Source organism: Pinus tabuliformis, chromosome 6 (assembly GCF_031772625.1).
Source record: "Pinus tabuliformis cultivar Carrire ecotype Pingquan chromosome 6, CPIR1, whole genome shotgun sequence".
Taxonomy (NCBI): Eukaryota; Viridiplantae; Streptophyta; class Pinopsida; order Pinales; family Pinaceae; genus Pinus; species Pinus tabuliformis.
Window position 1 is genome coordinate 1,014,268,562 of NC_142292.1, and position 17,352 is coordinate 1,014,285,913.

The following is a 17,352-nucleotide window of genomic DNA, read 5'->3' on the forward strand; positions in this document are numbered from 1 at the left end:
GTCATACCATATTCTTCTAGTCATCGGATGTTGATTCCTTATCTTATGTAATCATAGCTGCATCATTTTCATGAATCTTTCTTCATTCCCTCACATATTGTACCTCGGGAGCTTCTATACATAGTTCCTTCATCTTGTCGACCACCTCATATTCCATATGAATGCATATTATAATGACTTTGTCTTATCAATATGTGAACTAGTTCAAGGCGTATTCCTTCATGCATCGAGAAGAGATTCTTCTTTTTCCATCATGCTCATAAGATAGAGCATTAAACCATACTATATGAAACTATATGATAGAATGACTTAATATATCAAGTACATGCATACATACCTCTTTTATTCTTTTGGTAATATAGAATTTCTTCAGAAGCTTCATTTCCTTGCTTAAAGTACTTCAATCGTGTTGAAATCCTTTTTCATCATACCATCATCCTTCTAAACAAGGGATCCCACACAAGGTGTAATGTAAACCATCAGTGAGACGCTTCTTTCAAGTAGAGTTTAACCTTGTAATGAAGATTCCAATGGAGGATCTTGATTATCCTCATCCTGCAAATGCTCCTTTCTAATGATGATGATGTATGATGAATTTTTTTTATCTTTTATCATGCTAGATGACTTTCTTTCAACCATATATACTACTTATGCTTTTAATGAGGTTACCAATAGCTAATTTAATTCTATAATGACTGTTACATTATGTATACTTCTAATTCAGCTATCCTTTCAAGCTTCTATAATGAGCCCTTGCTTCAATCGTATGTTTCTACTATGATTCCATCTCCTATTATGATGTATCCTATCATACTTACAATGTTTTTTACCATGATAGCTATATTTCACATAAACTAAAAAGAACTAAGTGAAGGAGATTATCTAAGTCATAGTAGAGATATTTCGCTTCCTCCTTTGATTTCTTCTTCTCAGATTCTTCCACTTCTTCAATGGCATGGGCTTCATTCCTTTCTTTCATTTTCTTGTTTTCCTTCTTGAGTTTCAGAAAATATCTTTTGAAATTCCCATATTCTTGGCATCCATATCATTGGATCTTTGACATATCGATCTTCTTATTTTTCTGATGACCAAACTTCCCAAACTTTCCTTTTCTCCTAGCCATGGTAGCAAATGCTTGAACTTGTTTCTTGGTCCAACATCACTCTTTGATTTTAACCTGGTTTCTTCAATTTTACACAATGACCAGAGTTCACTGAATGGGGTGGCTTCCTTCATTCCATATATGCTTGTTACAAAGTTGCTCCATTCATCAAGTAGTGCATTGAACTATGGTGGTCATTTCTTTATTAGACATTATTTCCCCCAACTCTTGCAGTTGGTCTTGTATTTTTGACACCCTCATAATATATGAGGTTATCCCTTCTTCTTTTGATACCTTCATCTTATATATCTCAATTCTCAAAGATATTACTTCTCCTGCAATTCTTACGGAGAATAATTCTACCAGCTTGTCATAGATTTATTTTGAATTTTCCATTTTTTCCACATAACGGATGAGAGAGTCCTTGATGGATTCTATAAGGAGTCTTTGAGCCCTTATCTCCCCTTTCATATACTTTGCTAGAGCTTGAGCTTCTTCCTTTGGTGTTTCAACAATTCAACCCTTAACATGTCCAATGACTTCATTTTCTATGAGGATTAAAATTGTCCTCTTCTTCCACACAAGGAAATTTGATGACCTGACCAATGTATTGCTCTCCTTGCAGAATGAAGTCATTTTTATAGTAGATTCAGTCATAGATATAAGAATACTTACTTGTCAAGTGAAGATGCTCCTTTGATGATGATATCTTCAACTTGATTCCTTGTTGATTATGATGATGATGTTTTCTTTATTGAAGATGGAAATGCTACTTCTAGAGATGTCCTTCTTTAAATATGCTTGTGATGAGATTTTTGATTCAAAATAGAGGAAGAGCACCTTGATTCCTTTGACGATGATGAAAACTCTTCTTCTTGCTTCCTTGAAATGGAGACTTCAAGATTCTTCAAATGTGTATTCCTTCTTTGAGTGGAGGCAAGGTCCTTAAGGTATTTATTTTCCTTGTGATAATGATGTATGATCTTTCCAAGAATGTTTTGAGTGAAGAATCCTTCTTGAATGAGCTAGGGTTTTGAGGCCTTCTTAGATCCTTCCTTCAATATTACGGGTGAGTTAGTCCTTCTTGATGATTTCCTTCGACTTGGCCCTTGTGTATCTCTTCTTGATGATACGATATCCCTTTTAGTGCCTTGACCTTTATTGATACTCATTTTGATGGTCCTTCTTCAAGCTTCCTTTCATTGTCTTGTCACCTTAGCTCTAAAACCATGTTGAGAAATCTAGGGGTAGTAGATTAGGTGAATTCTCTTACTTTGATAATTGTTTGTGATTTATTTTACTTAACTTAATTTACTTCTTCTTTCACTTGATTATATTTAGTGTTCTTTCCATCAAAAAACTAACCATAAAGAACAATAAGACAAGAGGACACAAGATATAGGTGATCAGCCAGGGCCAAAACCTCTCCACTTGAGAGGAAAACTGACAAGAACTCTTCTCTTCTTATAGAACTTCAATTTACAAATTCCAAGACCTATGACCCTTGACCAAGACTCCTCCAAGACCAAGTCAAATCACTTTTTTGATGAGCTTCTCTTCCTCCAATTCAATGTTGGTCAAACTTGCTCCACAACTTCAAATATCGGCCTTTATTTATAATTACAGCTTGTTGTTGTAGGACTGCAATTTTGGCCTCCTCTACATAAACCCTAGTTCACATGTGTGGCTAGAATATGGAACAATTTTTCTTTTCTCCTTCGCTTGACTTGCCTTCTCTTCTTTTTGAATTCGGCTTGCAAATTAGGCTTCTTTTCACTGAAATATTGGCTCCTGCAACTCGATGTTTACTGCAACAAGGAGATTCCCTAATACTTCGCATGTGTGGAGAAATATAGCCTAAAACAAATCCAAAAATCTTGATTTTCTTCAGCTTGTTTTATCTCCTCTTCCTTTCTCTTCTTTTGGTCTCCTTCTTCCCTTGATCAAACTATCTTGTTGCTTGATGGATGATTCGTTGAAGGAGGCCAAGTGCTCCTATATATAGGCTTCGTTGAGTCCTCAAATAGGCCAACTTGTCCTTATAGATAGGTTGGCCTGCTCTTTTGAAGAGTGACTTGTTCTTTTCACTATGACAAGGTCTTAGAGGGTATTTGACTCAAGTTTCACTGAAATAAAATTTTCTTTTACAAGATGTAACATGCCCAAAATGGTCTTCCATACATGACAATGACTCAATTGACTTGTAGATTAAATGACAAGCCCTAGAAGCACTCAATGGGTGCTTGACCCAAAAAATAAATTTCCCTTGAGCATGAAACCTATGCCTCAAGAATATCAAATAATAAAATTATTTTTCTTTTTACATTAAATACATAAAATCATGATTATATATGTCATTATGAAAACCAAACCTAGTTACATATTTCAACGGTTTTCCCTAGTAGGCAAAGGGGGAAAGGCCAAAGGCAAGAAGAGTGAAAGAGTTGTCGAGTCTAGCTCCAAAGGGAAGAAAAAGAAAAAGGATCTATCCAAGATAAAGTGTTTCTAGTGCCATTAGTTTGGACACTATGCCACCAAGTGTCCACAGAGGAAGAAGGGGTCCAAGGAGGACCAAGTGGAAGCCTCGGCAGAAGTGGACAAGTTCAGTTCCAAGTTTTAGAGGAAGCATCACTCATAGCTTGCATGACAAGCTTTATATCTTGCAGCCAGTGGATGGAAAAGGACATGCAATTACACATTAAACTAGGAGATGATGGCAGATACTTGACCAAGTGAGTGGGTATTTTCAGATTTCAAAGTGATTCCAATAACCCTCTTCATCACAAAGATGTCCTCTATGTTCTAGGGATTAAAAAGAACCTTGTTTTTGTTTCAACCCTAGAGGACAAGAGTTATGAGTTCATTTTTAGTATAGGAAAGGCCTAGCTCAAGAACCTTTATAGGATACAGTTTGAGACAATCGCGGCCTTGAGTAGCAACAAGGAGGTTCGTGAGCAGAGCATAGACCTTGGGGAGCTATGGCACAAGTGACAAACCATTTACACCATGGAGCATTGAAAATCCTCAGGGAGATAGCCACAGGTTTCCGCAGTGCAACACGGACCAAAATGATGTGTGCATGGGTTGTACTCTTGGCAAGTATGCCAAGACATCCTTTCCCATCAGTGAAAATTGAGCAAAGGGCATCTTGGACTTGGTTCATTCAAATGTATGTGGTCCATTCTCCTTTCCATCCCTCATGGGATACAGGTATTATGTCACCTTCACTAATGACCATTCAAGGAGGACATGGATCTTCTTCATAAGGAAGAAAGACGAAGTGTTCTTGGAGTTCCAAGATTTCAAAGCGTTGGTGGAGAACCATATGGGAAAGAAGGTCAAAGCACTGAGATCAGATAATGAAGGGGAGTACATCTCCAATGCCTTTAAGGAGTTATGTGCAAAGGAGGACATCAAGAGAGATCTCACCACATCCTATAACCCTCGGCAGAATGGGATGGCATAGCGTAAAAACAAGAGTATTGTTGGAGCATCCAAAGCCATGTTGCATCAAGGACTGCGAATATTCCTTTGGAAAGACACATGCAACACTACATTCTACTTGTAAAACAGGAATCCACATAAGGTGTTTGGATGAGTTACACCAAAGGAGTAATTTATTGGAAAGAATTTGGATGTCTCACACTTCCGTATTTTTGATAGTGTTGTTTAGTTCCATGTGCCCTTAAAGAGCCAAAAGAAGCTAGAGCCTACTGTAGAAAAGGGTATTTTCATGGGCTCCAGTGAGACATCTAAGGCGTATAGGGTGTATGTACCAGCAAAGGAATATAGTTATCAGGAACGATGTCAATTTTGTAGATGAAAGTTCTATTATGAAGTCCTTAGAGCGTGAACATATTTTAGCACAGGTGGAGGAGTTGTTAGCTCCTAACCAGAAGGTTCGGCCAACGCCTCAAGCCACATCACAACTAGTTGTTAACGAGATCGTACAACACTCGAATGGGGAGGTTGAATAGGAGGAGAGAGAAGAGAAAACAAGGCCCACTCTAGCAAAAACACCTATCGCAGCGAACATAAATCCCATGTGGGATAATCAGTCAATTCAAGAATCTCTAGACTAGGTAGGGGCACCCAGCTCTACATTCAGACAGAGTAAACAACCTCAAAGATATTTAGGTTTTATGGCTTTGATGATTTAGGCCATAGACATTGAGACTTCTAGTTATCAAGAGGAATTATTTTGGCAAGTTTGGTGTGATACAATGGTGGAAGAGTACTCTTCCATCATGCAAAATGATGTTCGAGATATTTTTCCTAGACTAGAGGGAAAATTTGTGATTGGATCCAATTAGGTCTACAAGATTAAGCAAGAAACTAACAAGAGTGTGGAGAAGTATTGCAACAGATTTGTAGCCAAAGGATTCCCTCATGTGGAGGGCATTGACTATGATGATACTTTTTGCACTAGTCTCCCGTTATTCCTCCATCAAGACCATTATAGCACTTACATCTCAGACGGGGTGGAAAATAAGCCAAATGGACTTGAAGACTGCCTTTCTCAATCGTGTTGTTGAGGAAGAGATTTACATAGATCATCATGAGGGGTTTGACGCACATAGCAGGAAGACGCATGTGTGTAGGCTCAAGAAAGCTCTTTATGGGCTAAAGTAGGCCCCACGAGTGTGGTATTCACGCATCGACAACTATCTTTTGGGACTGGACTTCACCAAGAGTGAAGATGACCCTAACATGTACTACATTATGGTTGGGGGTTAGCCTCTCATTCTTGTGTTGTATGTAGATGACCTCATACTTATAGGGGATGAGAAGCTCATCAGTGACTGCAAGAAGGATCTTGCAGCAGAGTTTGACATGAAGGATATAGGGCTTATGCACTATTTCCTTGGGTTGGAGGTTTGGCAAGGAGATGGACATATTTTCCTGAGACAAGGCAAGTATTCTCTAGAGATTTTCAAGAGGTTTCGGATGCAAGATTGCAGGCCCATGGCCACACCTCTAGTGATGAACTGCAAAAAGATAGATGCTAGCATAGCAAAGTGAGTGGATGTCAATCTCTATAGGTAGCTTATTGGGTCGTTGATGTTATTGGTGAACACATGGCCTAACATTTGCTATGCAGTAAACTAGTTGAGTTATTTCATGGTAGAAACTACCAGAGTACACCGAGTTGTTGCTAAACATATTCTCATATGCCTTATGATCCAGATTTAAACAGGAACACAATAAAACACAGAGATAACCATAAAGACAGATATGCAGCGGAAATAATACTTCATTTCATTACTGTAAAATACTGAAATATGCTTACAAACAGAAATGGAAATAAACCAGCTAGGGCAATGGTAGCTTATCTCTGAGAAGAGATGTGGTGGCTACATGCCTCTGAATTGTGTTACAATGAGGCTTGAAGGCCTATTTATTGTTGAGAAACAATAGAAAACCTTTCACATCCCAAAACCTAACCCTAGAAGATGAAACGCCAAATTGTGGGCCCCGTTTGGGTAAATTGGTACATCAATTTCCTGGGGTCGTAACTTTGGCATGTGATCTCCGTTTGACGCGTACAATAGCTTGTTAGAAAGATCTATCCGAGAACTACCACTTTGGGAGGCAACATGGGTCCATGGACCCATGTTGCCCCGGATTTCCCAAAAAACGTCGTTTAGGGCCTCAAAACGGATCTGGAAGTTCAGGACCCCAAAAACTGCTAAAAATAGTAAACTGTGCTACAATTTAGGAAACTGAAAACGCTGAAAGAGACAATTGTGGGGGTCCAAATGGGATAGGTGGGTGGCCACCAACATCCACCTGGATCACCTTAGGGGCAAGAAGCAGCAATCAGTGGAACTGAGCTCAGCAGAGGCTAAATACATGTTTACCAGTTTGGAAGCCTGTGAGGCCATCCGATTGAGAAAGTTGCTTGTTGGGATATTCAGTCAAAGGTTGGAGCCTATAGTCATTCATTGTGATAATCAGAGTTGCATCAAGCTCTATGATAATTCAATGTTTCATGACTGCTCCAAGCACATCAAGATCAGGTATCATCATATCAGGGACTGTGTTCAGAGGACCAAGATCATACTTCAGTACATTCCTACAGTAGAGCAAACAGCAGACATATTGACCAAGGTTTTTCCTATAGGGAGCTTTATATTTTTTAGGTACAAACTAGGTGTTGTTCAGAACACCTTTTGAGTCTCTAAGAGGAAGTGTTAAATGAATTTAGAGGAGGAAGATTTCTACCATATTTAGCAGGTGCACTAAATTTGGCAGAGGGACCCAAGTGGGGCTAAGGCACAAATTTATTTTTTTCTTTCCTATAGTCAAAAAATGAAATGATATCATCCATCTATTGAGTTTTAGTCTCAGCTATTCATCGAAAATGGTGGGCCTAGGTTGACTTCAAGGAGAGAAAAGGGTGCAGACTCATCTCATTATGCATTAGACATCTTGGTGTTTAGATCAACAAGAGAGAGAAGTGTTTAGCTCATCGTTAGGGTTTTAGATCAACAAATTGCAGGGTGAAGAGAGGAAAATTAAGCTCAAGTTACCTTCAGTAATTCACAGGCTTTCTTTAGGGGCCAAAATCTAGAAGCATAAGAGGTCGTATAAACCATACAAACTCGTGGAAGGATGCAGAAGGGAAGAGAAATGGGTTCGATTCAACCAGAATCACTTCCATCCATTTGCATACCTCTCCAAGGGTTGAAATAGTTGCGCAAAGGATGCCATATAAGTGTCGTGAGTCAGTACTAGTGTGCAGAGAAGAGATAATGTGATTTGCAGTACACATATAGCTGAGTAGAGGGTTTGAAAAAAGAGAAAGGAAAGTTTTCCCTTCTGAGTGTATTATTTTCCTTAAGAGGATTTGTTGATCTGAACAATAAAACACCAAGATTGTAGGTTTTCCCCAGTTGGGGTTTCCTGGGTAAAATTATTGTGTATTGCTTTTTATGGTGTTCTTATCTTCATCTATTTCCTTTATTTTCCACTACATGCAAGTTAGAAAACTCAACATATTTGTGGATTAAAAGTTAAAGTTTATATTTCCGTTCTTTGGTTGGTTAAAATTCATAGATTGGTTAGTTGGTTTTTAGAAAAATAACATGTTTCTCCTTTTCTCAATCTCAGTTGTATTTTCCTATGGTATATGAGGTCTCCTGTTTAGCCAGTTCTTGCAACGCTTCTTATATTTCCTCTACCTTTCATGTTTCAACTATCTACCCTTGTCCAAATGATCCAGGTGACATGTCCTCACCATCTTACTCTTTTGTTTTTACCTCATTTGAGTTCCAGGAATCCAATATTTTCCTTTATAACATTTCTTCTCGGCCTATGGTCCCCTGGAAGAGTGTTATTGTCTGAGGCTTGGGACAACATTCTTTGTCCCCTGCGAAAGACTGAAGTCAAGGTAGGAAGTCTTTTATATTTAAGCCTAAGGAGAAAGCTCATGCATATCTTGTTGATAGCAAGAAATTGTCTGTCAAAGGGGTCCTTAGAGCTAGCTCAGCCTATATGGTGTCACCTAAATGAAAATTATGTCTTTCAATTGTCGGGGTATTGCTTGTCCCCCTAATAAGCTTTGAAGTGATTTGTCAAAGAAAATGAACCAGACATCATCTTCCTTCAATAAAATCTTGGTTGCAATGTTCAGATAACCTTGTACCTTGAAACCCTTATGAAGGGTGAGCTGGAATTTTCGGTCGTGGATGCCTTTGGCCTATCAAGGGGACTTGTGATGGGCTGAAAACCTCTTCAAATTCAAGTCTCAAATATGTGGAGCATGGAATCTATTATGGGGATTGAGCTCTATTCTCTGGACTTGGATCAAGCACTTGTGTTGATTAACATATATGTCCCATTCCAAAATCGCACAGATCTTTTGGAGAATATTCTCAATAGATCTCTCATTCGATCAGATAATTTCATCATTAGTGGTCATCTAAATTTCTCACTAGGTCCTTCTAAATCTTTGGTTCCATGAGCTAGGTCAGATCCATTAGCAGATTTCTGCAGAAGTAGGCTTGGTTGCGGTAATTTGGTGGGTGTGGAACCTATTAAAATATTGCCTACCTAAAGGAACCATTTTTCTAGTGATGATTGGGTTCCAAAGAGAATTGATAGATGCCTCCTCATTAAAGGACTTTCGGACTCTCTTCCAATGATCAAATAATGGATGGGTGAGGGAGGCATTTTAGACCACTCACCCACTTTCTTGGGCATAAGAGGGGCCCCTAAGAAACTAGCCAACCATTTTAGATGAATTTCGCATGGTTAAAGGATGATGAGTTCTTAAACCTAGTAAAATCCCATTAGATCCCTTTTTCTCCCCTCTTGGATGCTTCGATTGCTGCCCAATTTGAAGCTAATCTAAAAGTGATCAAACAAAAGACAAAGGATTGGGAAAAAAGGAAAAAATTGTAAGACCTCCAAAAACTGGAGTTATAAAGGAAACTCATATCTATATCATCCTCAAAAGGGGAAAGTTTCACTTCCCAGGTATCCAATGTGATCCAAAGGAACCTCGAAAAGAGAAAGATATACCTTCTTACGGCTATGAGGAGTGGCACCTTAAAAGTAGATCCATTTGGTTTAAAAGTAGTAATGAGAACACGAAATGTTTCTAGTGTTTTGCTAAAGTTTGGAAAATGGAAAACATCTTCTACAGTAGGCAAGATGAAAATGGTTCTAAGGTTTCATTATTTGGTGGGATGGAAAACTTGGGTAAACGACACTTTGAAGCTATTTTCAAATCTCCTCCAGAAACATCAATCACTGAAGTAATACAAATTGCACAATACTTTCCTACAATGGTGGATGAAGAAGAGAGTGGGGCAATAATGGAAGAGGTTTCACTGGTGGAGCTCCAAGTGGTGTTGCATAGTTTCCAAAATGATAAAATCCCTGGCCTGGACAGTTTGGATGTTGAATTTTTTCAAGGGCTCTTCGAAACTCTAGGCCCCGATCTCTTAGGGGTAATCAAAGAATCCCAAAAGGAGGGTAGAATTTATCTGACCTTTAACTCAACTTTAACTGCTCTAATTCAAAAAGTAAGCCATCCTCTATCCTCATAATTTAGGCCTATATCCTTATGTAATTCCATTTACAAGATTATTTCATTTAGGCTCAAGCCCATTCTTTCTATATACATCTACCTGGAGCATTTCACTTTCCTCGAGGGGACAAAAATTCATGATCTATTGGGGTGGCTCGGGAAGGTATACACAAATCATAAAAGTCAAAATCTAAAAGGGGCAGTTATCAAAATAGAATTTATCCAAGGCCTACAACAAAGTAAACTAGATATTTATCAGGCTCCTTTTTATCCTTCCAGGTTTCAGTCTTGATTTCATAAATTGGGCCATGATTTGTATTCAATAGGTCTCTTTCTTGGTCCTTATAAATGGTTCAGCCTCTCCTTTTTGTTTGTGTAAATAGGGTTGCGCCAAGACTTCCATCTTTCTTCTCTTCTCTTTTTTTTGGTGAATGAGGGCTTAAGTCATCTCCTATCTGATGCTAAGATAAGTGGGGTCTTTCACGATTATATCATGGCTAGGAATATGGCAATCACCCATATCCTATTTGCAATGATATTCTTATAATTTGCAATGGTGAAGTCAGGGAGATATTTATTCTTGTGGAGATTCTATCTCTTTTTGGGCGCACCACTGGGATGCCTATAAATTCTCAAAAATCTACGATATCACACCAAAACTTGTCAGATGCAGAGATCTGTCATATTTCCCAGTTTCTCCCTTATGATTCAAAGTCATTGGAGCAATATTTGATATATTTTGGCTTTCAACTGAAATCAAATTGTTACAGCAAAGTGGACGGGTCTTAGCTCATTGCAATGGTGGAAAAACATTTGAATTGTTGGTGCCATAGATGGTCTTCCAGAGTAGGTCATCTGGTTCTCATAAAACTAATATTAGAGGTCATTATGATATATTGGGATTCTTTAGATTGGATTCTATTGAAGGTTGGAACTTGATTGCCTCAACATTGGGGAATACCACCCGATCAGGAGCTTAAAGCAACTCCATTTCTATTGAAATTGGTGGGTCTAACTGGGTATAAAGGGACCAGTTTCCCATTTTAAAGAGTGTAATTATAATAATAGAATGAAACTAATGAAATAATTTTATAGCTAATGATAAAAATATTAAATAAACTTATTCTACCTATTTCCCGGATTGAACTTCTTTATATGTGACTCAAAGAAAGATTTCACAAAGTACATAACAATGTAGATCATTCAATACATTTATGAAAAGAAAGCATATATGATAAATTAAATTAACTAAATAGTTAATTAATTTAGTTGGTTAAAAATCAATCACAAAAAAGACCTCGTTATCTCATACATAATCACAAATCATTCAATTATGCACATCAATAGCGATAATGATTGATTGATTTCAAAGCGTTTATATAATGAAATAATGTATAAGAGATTCACTATATAATTCAATAACACATAGCGATAACATAAAGATAATAGTACATGATGCATTAGCGCTCTGCTTATGCAAATATAGCTTCCAGGCTCAGCTTCTCAATTAGATAACTTTGGATCAAACAATAGTGCAAGTTCAAAGTTGTCTTCTCAAAATTATGGAACCCTTTATAAATGCATGGAAGGGGTTTAAATAACCTATCAATATTACAAAAATAGTAAAATTAAAATAAAAGTCTTCAAAAAAAAATTAAACAAACTAAGCTAAGATAAAGGACAGATAAATCAGTTATCTGTTGTAATAATAACTCATGATTGTGCTCCAGATTGATTCTTCATCTTCTCTCTGAGACCATATATGTCCGTAAGTGGATTCAATTGGGGGGATGTACCAGTTGCATTCGCATTTGTCCCGTAAATTTTGTATCACTAAGCGCTGGAAGAAGTTGCACTGTTGCAATCAAGAGACACCTCAGCACAAACCACTAACAATGTGGTTTCACTAGGAAATGACAATAACATTCAAGGTTTGCTTGTGATAAAATCTAAATATATTCAACCTTCTTCTAAGAAGTTTCCTACCAAGATTGTTTTAAAATTTTGACATCGGCAAGGTGTCATTTGGGCATTCATGTATAAGATTGGCCTACAATAAGGTATCTGTAATGTATTCGATGAAATTTGAGGCAATATTTTTGGTTCTGATAATAGCCATTTCTGCCTATTTCATTTTGAAATCCCAATCACCGTAAATGATATCCTTTTGTGATTCTTCAATTCGAGGAAGATCAGTTAATCTTCCTAGAGCATTGTCTTGCCAATTTATGTACTCAGAGATTTTCTCATCAATTTCTTCATAAAATGTCCTCAAATCAGAGAGTTGGTTTACTAAAGAGTCATTGGTCTTTCACAAGTCATGAATCAGAGTCAATTTGTGACAGAAGATAGCATGCTACTTTGTTAGGAGTATATCCAGTTCCAATGCCTCCTTGCGGACTTCTCTTATCTCTGGATTTTCCCTCAACCGGATTATCCTTTGTTGCAATGCAGTATATGTTCATCTTTGTCCTTTACTTCAAATTCAAATTGTAGTTTTAAGTCATTAAAACTTTTTTGTAACTCAGTAAGGTTTGCTTGTCATTGTTGCTCTATTGCTTGCTTTTCAACCTAGAAACTTTGTTCTAATTGAATAATACTTTGATCTTTTTCTTTTATCAGCAGTTGTATTTCTGCAACTTTATCAATGGTAGCACTAACGTAAGCTCATGCGAACTGAGATGTTATGTTCAACTCTTCATCAGGGGTTGTTTGAGCTTCTTTCCAAAAACTTGAAAAGGAGTTCCATTTGAAACTAGCGCTTGCGATCGTTCTAACTTTATTTTCTTTCTTGACATGCTCATCATTGCTTTATGTTTTGGACTATAAAATACGTCCAAAGGTAGGAATTCTTCAATCTTGAAGACTATATTAGTAGTAAGGAATGTAGGAATTATTTCCATATCACCGGCAACAGTGTATTTATCAACAATTTTAGCATCAATGTTCTTCTTGGGAGTCTCAGGAATAGTATTCCCTTGGGTAGCCTCAACAGTAAATGATGGTATCCCTGTAGTTTCTGGAACCTGCTTTGTCTCTTTGTTGACTGTAACCTGTTCTGCTTGCATATTGGCTGACATACCTATAACCCGAGTTTCTTCAGCTATCAAAACATGATTTAACTCCTCCCATACTTCATCTATTTTTTTCTCCTCTTTAATTTCGCTTATTTTCTCAATAGCTACAATAGTTGTTTCAGAGAGTTGGGAAATAATTGGAGCTTTCTAAGAGGAGGTTGATGTATTTGAAACTTCTGAGTTCTGTCGAGATTGTTTTAATAGAAATTATGGCAAATGGGTTATTCTTCGCTGACGATATTGATTGAATCTAATCAATTCATCAGGACTTAGACGATCTGCTACCAATTTTTCTACCATAGAATACTCTGGAAACATTTCAAACAAACCATCGAACTTCTCAAGCTCGCTTGAAAACTATTTGAGCTTAACCTGTGTTGTAACATCTTTAATGATGCCATTAGGGTCATATGGCCTGTTTGGTATGGTTGGAAAACTAAAGGCTTTTAATTGTTCAATTTCAAGCAGGGAGTGCTTCAAATTATCTAAGGCATAGGTACCACGAAAAGATGGCCAGGTAGTTTTCTTGGCATCTTTAAGCAGTTTAGTCAAGCCCTTAACAATTGTTTGGTAAGAAATTTCCTTGTTCAACAAATTATCCGGGACAAAAATAGGAAAAACATGAGGATGGGCAAGGCTACCAAAAACTCGAATGTCAGTAAATGAATCTTCCCCAAACCACTTTCCTAACAGCTTTAAGTCTCTAATGGCTTCTGCAGTGAGTCTAGGGGATTTGTTGTCAAATACCTCTTGGTGGATAGGGAGCATGATCTTATGACAGGGTTTATATAAGTGAGCATGGTATTTGGTTTCCCAAAGGATATCGAGATAAACATAGATAAGACTACGAAATTGGTCTGTCCATTTCCATCCTAGAGATGGAAAATCATAAGAAAAGAAAATTGTGTCCATGACATAGGCGCTCATAAAGAAAGGAGGAGTCGTTCTCTCAAGAAAATTTCGCTTTTGTCTATAATTGTGGATTTGAGTGGTCAAATTGTTGGACAAAATAGTCGCCCAATCCATGATGTAGCCATCAGCAATGGATTCTATTAATGGCACCCATTCTTCAGAGAATTTATGTGTATTTGGATAACCATAGATGCGACATAACATAGAAGCAATATGAGAGAAAGGGCCAACAATAGAGGTTAATGAATACATACCCCTATCCTCACACTTATGTTTGTTTGGGTCCCTTCTCCATTCTCTGATAAGCTCTGCAAGCTTTAGATTCTCTTGCATGAATTTCTGGATGAATTGTGTATCATATTTCTTTTGAGGTTGTGGTAGATGATACATTTTCCTTAAATCCTCAACTTTAAAAGACCCAATAATTGTCTTCTTCGGAGTTATAAACATTATGTCCGTAATGTCTAGATGGTCAACAACCCATCTTACCATATCTATATATGGCAGAATTTTGGGGCGGGCAACAATTATATGGAGAAATGAATTGGCCACATCATTCCATGCATCGTTATTATTTGGAGGAGAATCATCAGTAGTAGTAGTCTGTTTCACGATTATTCTTGGATTTTCATCCTCAAATAGTTTGTATATTTCCTCCTAGGAAGAGGAACCTGCATCCGGAGTGCATGTAGTATCTGTAAACAAAGGAGACATCTCGGACACTTCTTCAGGGGGCAAGACTAGTTCTTGCTGAATTACGGACTTTCTTCTCGCCTTGATTATCCTTGACATGTCCTTTAACTACTCTTTATTGGAATTTACCTATTAAGAAACAAACCAAGATAAGCAGCAAGAACTCGAAAGATGCAAAGAGTCATATCAATTCAATGTGAGCCTTATGGAAAATCCTTTCACATTAACTCAAAATTATTACAAATCATCAAAAAACCTTGAAATTAGAACTACGCAGAGTGGTCATTTAATTTTCGAACGTTTGTTCACATGACACTGACACTTGTCATTATATCAAGAAATCCTTTATCGGTGTTTGGTATCGGGTGATATTGACATAACTTGGCGAGCTGCGATTTCCGAAAAACATAAAGGTGCGAGATTCATATTTAGCGAAATATCGGGGTTTTAATAGAATGTGATATGGGCATCTGTTAATTGACAGAATGAGATATCGACATTTTACGGATTGTGATATCGGTTTCGGAATTTCGCTGCTATTTCTATCGGGATTTCGCAATCGGCCTTTCACTATTTCGCAATTGGATTTTCGCAGTCGTCCTTTTGCTATTTCCCAATCGGCTTTTCGTAGTTGTCCTTTCGCTATTTTGCAATCGGATTTTTGATGTTAGCTTTTCTTTGCAATTGCCAATACTACGTGTGGGTTTTAACAAGACCAATCTTTTTATGATATTTCCATTTATTTGTTACGATTTTGGGATTCGTAAGAATTGCAATTTATTTCCTTAAAACTACAGAAAGATTCCTAAAAAGGTTTTATGCCTTTTTCATAAATTTACTTGTTTTATTCAAAAATAAAAGAGTAAATATAAAACTTATCCTATTTTATCTAAACAGGAAAGGATTCTATCCTAAAAAATTTAAAGGGTCCCCATTATTCTTTCTCCTAAGTCTAAAGATAATGGGGGGTTATTGAGTACCACAACAATTGGCGACACACTGGTCGAAACAGTTAATCTCTGTAAAAATACATAAAATGTCAACCTTTATCAAGAAATTTGTTAGAAAGTTTAAAAATGATTGAAATTTGGATCGATATAGATAACTTCGAGATGAAATAACTTGTTTTATACTAAAGTTTCTCAAGGCTTGTTATAGATGAAAATCTTTTTTATGTAAATCAGTCGCTAATAGGTTGAAAAGATAAAGTAAAAACTATTAGAAGCTTAGCGTATTGGATAAACTTATTAGTCACTGGTAGAGCCTCTGCTGCCAGTGAGCGTTCATAGCCTCAAAAAGGTTACCATTTAACCAAAATGAACTTGTATCCCATCCATATTATAATAAAATTCTATAGAGGTAATGAATTTATTTTTCTTCTTTTTTATTATTTATTTTTTATTTATTTACTTCAAAGTCATTATCTTGGTTTGGTAGCCAGAAAATGATAATGTCATTCACAAGTTGTAATAAAATTGAACAAGCCGACTCGTAATGAGATCTCTTGTCTCAAAGTCTGGTGACTATGAGCCACTATCTTGGTTTGGTTGTCAATAGTGATAATGTCAATTTTATTAGTTTCCCATGATCATGGTAAGCAGGCTCGTGATGAGACCTCTTAACTTTTAATTTTTTATATTTTTGAATTACACTTTGAAAAAAAATAAAAAATAAAAATGGATGGGGAGGTTTCATCCACTCTCTACGAGTCTTGGATGACATCTTTAAGCAAAATATGCTAAAGACTTCATAATAATTTATGCTTTTATAAAGATAACTTTTCAAAACCATTTCACAACAAATAGATTTTTTAAGAGTTTCAAACCAAAAGATTTCACAATTAAATGGTTATCTTATCTCAAATCTTTAAAATAGATTCAATATTTAGATTCCAATTTAAATTTTTTCTTTCTAAATTGTTTCTTAAATAAGTTAACAATTCAATAACAAAGAGAAACTTCCAATGTGTTTTTCAAAAGCGTAATACTTTAGTAACAAAAAATGAAATGATATTCGCATATAAAATATTTACATATTGTACAAGAGAACATATGTTCTTTACAAGAAAAATATTTTTTGAGTATAAGTCCATTAACAAGAAGAGTTTCCTTCTTCCCTTGTAAATCTTGCAAGATGAAATTTGATGGACCTATCTTCTCAAAAATATGAAAGGTACCAAGCCAGAGTTTTAGAAATTTTATATGTTTTCCTTTATCCTCATGCACTTTATCCCATTTCAAAACTGTCTACGATTTCAAAATTTGTATCTTTGACTGAATCCATATCAAATTAAGCTTTGACCAATTGTTGATGGTGAGCATTGACTAGAATAGCTTTATTTCTTTCTTCTTCCAGCTTAAGGATTTGCGACATTCGTAATTATAAAGTCGAAGAAGGTTGTTCTTCAATTAATTGAACTAGGGCCAATGAGGGGAAAGCTAGATTTGGACGTAGGATAGCTTCTTTCCCATGTACCAAATGAAAAGGAGAAGTACCTATTGAGGTCTTCTCAATTGTTCTATCATCCCATA